Source organism: Phanerochaete carnosa (assembly GCF_000300595.1).
Source record: "Phanerochaete carnosa HHB-10118-sp unplaced genomic scaffold PHACAscaffold_13, whole genome shotgun sequence".
NCBI lineage: Eukaryota > Fungi > Basidiomycota > Agaricomycetes > Polyporales > Phanerochaetaceae > Phanerochaete > Phanerochaete carnosa.
Genome location: NW_006767640.1, coordinates 335,911 through 341,176, shown reverse-complemented (window position 1 = coordinate 341,176; position 5,266 = coordinate 335,911).

Sequence of the window (5,266 nt, the reverse complement as noted above, 5' to 3'; positions counted from 1 at the left end):
CTTCAAGTTATACAAATCCTCTAAGGACATTGAATTGTCCTTACTAGCCAAAGCTTACTAAGTTAACCAAGACATTAACTTGTCTTTGTTACCCTCTTATCTTACTTATCTAAAAACCCTATTCTACTAACCCAAGTAGCTAGTCCTTAAGCTACTAACTAAACCTTCTTACAGCCCATCTTCTAAGATTCCTTAAAAGTCCCTTGTAACAGGCAAGTGAGGCTTTAGAGTACTTAAGCAGATTAGTAGGTGGTCTTTGAATTAGTCCCCCACGAACACCAGGATAGCTTGGTTGAAAGGCTAACCCAGTGAACCCTGGAAAGAAAAGATTGGGAAAACCAAATCTAAGTATTCCATACTATACCCTTCTTGCTTTTAGTTTAGAACAGAACAAACTCCATTCTCTTTTATTAAAAAGTAACCTTCTAGGATTTCTCCTAGAATCTTCCTTATACCAAACCTCATTTTTATTTTACTTACTTTTCTTATCCTAACCTTTTCTTTACGACAGCGCGAACTTTGGACACCCCTACTGTCACCACAGTCTCATCCGTGCAGCTGTGTACGGGTAGCGATGGCTAGTCTGGTTTCAGACACGGGGGGTCTTGTTGCAGGTGGCCATCAGCAAAACCGCATGGGCCCTGAGACACCCTGACGAAGGCTCATCAGATCCAGAATAGGGGTGTTCAAAGTTCACTTTGAACGCGCTTTGGACTTGCTTTGATGGCGATTCAGAGGATGAAACGGAAACTCGAAGCGGCGCGGTTTCGGGGTCCTGAAGCGACGATTCGGGCTGAATCGTGCTGAATTGCATCGAATCGAGGTCGTCCGTCGAAGCGGCTCCTGAGCCACTTCGCATGCCGCTTTTCGCTCAATTCACGCTCGCTTTCCAGACCAACCCGCTTCGTCCCATCCTTCATTCCCTCCTCCTCCCCCTCCTCCCGTGCTATTGCATCAATTTTGTAATAGCCTCATGCACATGGAGTAGTGACAGTGGAATCAATTTATATTAAATTTTTGCTACTTGTTTTCTGCATGTTATGATGAGAAGCGTGTCCCCATACAAGCATTTCTCGGCCACCCTGTGGTGCATACCAACAGGTAATTTTTTGGAGGCATCTTTGCTCCCTGAGAGCATGCAGGAGCCCCACTACAAATATAATAGAGTGTATATAGATCATTAGGAATGAAGCAGATGTGTCCCTCATGCGGCCAGCAACTCGATTTAACTCCCTCATGGTCGGGGGTGTTCAAAATCTACGTGCGCTTCAGTCGCGTTTCACTTCGTTCAAAATGACTCTCGAAGCAGCCGTGAATCAATTTTGCATGCAAACTTTGAACACCCCTAATACTGAATCAACTGAATGCAAGGGTCCCGGATCCCATCGGCGCTTAAGGGTCTGTGAGCTCAACGAGTGTCTTTGGGTTCGCTGCAGGCACCACGCTGTGCGTGGCTTCAGTGGCCTCAGAACGTCTCGAAGAGAGGTAGTGATGAATGGGGCCATGGATAACATAACGATGACAACAACAACTGCCATAGCCTCGCATTGGTATGTACCTATGTAGACTTAAATCTATTATATTTTTGCCCTGCTGTACTGGCGCCTTGTTATGTAGTACAAAATCAAGTTAATCACACCAGGAAACAGGACTTGGGCCCATAGTGCTCCAAAATGCTCCTGTAGCACTCTGTAGCATTATGGACCTAAGTCTTTTTCCTGATGCAGCTGTGGCTCTTCATGCAAGTCACCTCCCCTCATCCCGTGTATTTGTACACCATGAATGCTGCTGCCACCATACCCTGGGAAACAACATGGTATTGGAAAGCTGTGCTAAGGACAACGGCAGGTGTACATACAGGTGACAAATGGTGGGCTACCAAACCAGTGGTACGGTGGCCCGTGCCCCGCCAAATTCTGGCATCTAAATGTCTGCGCATCGACCAGGTGTCTAAGGGTCTGACAAAGGGTCCCCAAGAGGGTCCGGAACCCTTTCGTTCAGTTGATCCATTGCTCTTGTCAGGTCGCGTCAGATCTGCGTCATACTCAGGGCATCTAGAGTCAGCTCACGCAATTGTGTTCCTCAAATACTGGCCCGCTCATCATTTCAGTGCTGTTAGTAGTGCTCAGTACCGTCAGGTCAGCCTCGCTAGCCCACTACATCCATAGCACCATTCTTTTAACCCACCAAGTGGTCTCTGCCCCTCAATCACCGAACAAAGCATACTATTGCAGCACAACTTGGTGGCAATGGAATGAATCCATGGCACCATATGGTCTTGGTTACAAGTTATACGAGTGGCAAATGGTTAGTGGGAGGTATGTCCATTCACTGCGTTTTGTGGGAAATTGTCCGGGGCCAGATTTGCATTGATTCATAGCGTGCTCGACAAATCCGACAACAAATCTTTTGTAGCTCGCTCGGACATGTTGAATATTTTGAGCCTGAAGAATCTTGTGTAGAGCTCTCTGGGTTATGTACAAAACATGACAAATCCACCGCATCCAATTTCTAGCCACGATATTGCGAATTGGGCACCTGCCCGTCTTCGCTGGCTGCGTGTGATTCCATATGAGTCCTACTGGTTACATTGGATTTGTCACAAAATTGAAGTGTCCAGAGGTTGGGTACATCTTCGTGCTTTAAAGGCCCTCTGAGCATGATATGACACTCTGGAGGCCAACTAACACCTCTATTGTGACACTAGCCACTAGCGCCCTCATGGTTACTGTCCGAGACTGGTAGGCCAAGGTCCAAGTTGATCAGTTGGCACGTATGGCTGTTTCTTCCATTGTGAATGCTCCTGCTATCTAACAGATATGACACAGAACCTATACAGCAGGCCTGTCGTTGGACACTGTCTAAAGCAGCTTTCAGGAAGACAAGCATCAGTGGAGCGGGAGGGATAGAGAGAGAGCGCAACATGGCGCAACCGAGGGCATGACATGTCAGACACGGCGACACACTAGTCAGCAGGATTAGTCAGGCAAATTAGGTAGTTGGTGCTGTGTTTCATATTAAATTAGGACCTGGATACATTAGATACATGTTGTTTCCACCGTATGGACACATGGTGTTGGAAATGTAACCATGTGGAATACCTGTGGAGTCTGGCAATCAGACACACCAGGTTCATTACGAAGAACGGGCTGTCCAGCTCAGAATATTTCACGAAACAGTGGCCTGGCTACGCTGGGTTCTGTACCTTTCCGAATGAATCCATGGCACACATCAGGAAAAAGACTTAGGTCCATAATGCCACAGAGTGCTACAGGAGCATTTTGGAGCACTATGGGCCCAAGTCCTGTTTCCTGATGCAGATTCTCTATGTGGCAGGCAGGTTCAGCTACACCAGAAACACTACAAATCAATGCATGTCCCGTGCCCTGACACTTTCCATTTAACACAGTGATTGACTCTATTGTTCAGGCTTGCCATCGTATTAGGGTGTACAAAAAGGATCATTGTATTGATGAATATATTCTAGTATGATTTTCCATTTTGTTCAAATTTTTATTTTGCTTCGGGCTAGGCTTGAACCTAGGCACTTGACATCTGGGCAGCTGAGAAACGCTGAACGTCCTGAGGGGGTCTGACAAGCTTCATCAGGGCTCTCAGCATTTCCAGTACCGGATCATTTGCTGATATGTTCCAAATTTGAGAAGCCACAGCCTCAGGTGTAAAATGGACAGTTAGTCAACTGGGGAAGCGGCAAAATCGAACAGCAGTCATCTCAAGCATGAATCTTCATATGCAGCATGCTGGAACGAGTTCCACCTTCCACAGCCAAAAAGGTGCCACATCTGGGAAAACACCAGCACTGGGTGGTAAGCACGCTTTTTTCCGGCGTAAAATTGGCCAAAAACTGATTGAACAAGGCCCCAACTTTCTCCGGTTTTCACCTGAAAAAAACTGAAGGCAAAACTCAGTTTTCCGCCAGTTTTACTGTGTTTTAGACCATTTTGGCTGGTTTTGCACCAGTTTCTCCTCAGTTTGCATCGGTGTAGAATCAAGGAATAACTGGGCCTTGTTTAGCCGCTTTTGCCTGAGTTTTCTCAAGAAAAAAACTGTGCTTACCACTCTGTGCAGGTGACACAGATCAGTAAGACTAGTGGTTGAGGGTCCGGTCCTAAGGACCGGTTGGGACTGGGACTCAGACTGAGACCAGACTGATTAGGACTGGGTACAGTCCAGTCCTACATCAGTCCGGTCTTGGTCACAGTCCTTGGTCCCAGATGGCCTCGGATACCTTAGGACTGGTCATGACCAGTCAGGACCAGTCACGGACTGATCAAAAGTAGTGGTTTATCTGGCTTAGCTTGGCCTAGAATATGACGGCTTTGGCTCAGCTTCTCCAAGCTTGGGCTTGCAAAAGCCCAACTCAAGCTGCATGCCACCGCAAGCCATAAGCTAGTGGCTCAGCTTGGGCTTGGCCGCAGCTTGCATCCCAATTAGGCAGGTGCTGTGGATTGACCTTGTCAACAGTTCCACGGCTGCCACGCATAGACACACAGTTATATACAGCATGTAAATGGTTTGCTTCTGTAGTATATATTATAAATACATGCTTTGAGATGTAATATAAATGTAGATTGCCAATAAATTTGCTCAGAAACTCAAGCTTCATACAAACAAGAAAATCATTGTAATACTGGTATTGCCGGCGCATCTTTGCATTATACAATATCTTGGCTACTTGTATGAGTTTATATCATTATTGTTTAGAAGAGCGAGATCTCAAGGTCCCTGATTGCAAGCCTCCTGCACATTTAAGATTGTCTCAGCAAGATCCTGGGCCAATTCAAGTTCCTCTGCCTTCATCAAGGAAGACAGGAGAAAGAGAGGATGCACCAGATGAAATGCACAAAGGTGGCTGCACACAAGTGGAAGACAGCAAAAGCTGACATGATGCAGCAGGCACCTGTCACAGTTGGGAGTGCCAGGGTGCCAACAAGCTGCAGAAGGTGCAGCACTGCAACGTTCTATGTGCACCTTTGAGTGGCTGCACCCAGATGGACCATCTCATACCTATCTGAGGGTTCGTCCACCAGTGTGCATATTGTGAAATACCTCGGCGTGGACACCCTGGAGGTGGCATTAGGCTATCTGGAGGCCTCATAGCACTCCACCATACTCGCACATCACCAGGCTACCCCAGCTCATAGGCTCTGATGCCACCTCACACTCCAGAGAAGCCAAGCATGGTACCCCGACCATCTGCTAGCTTGAAATCCATAACATTTCCATGCACGCTAGCTAGCTTGAG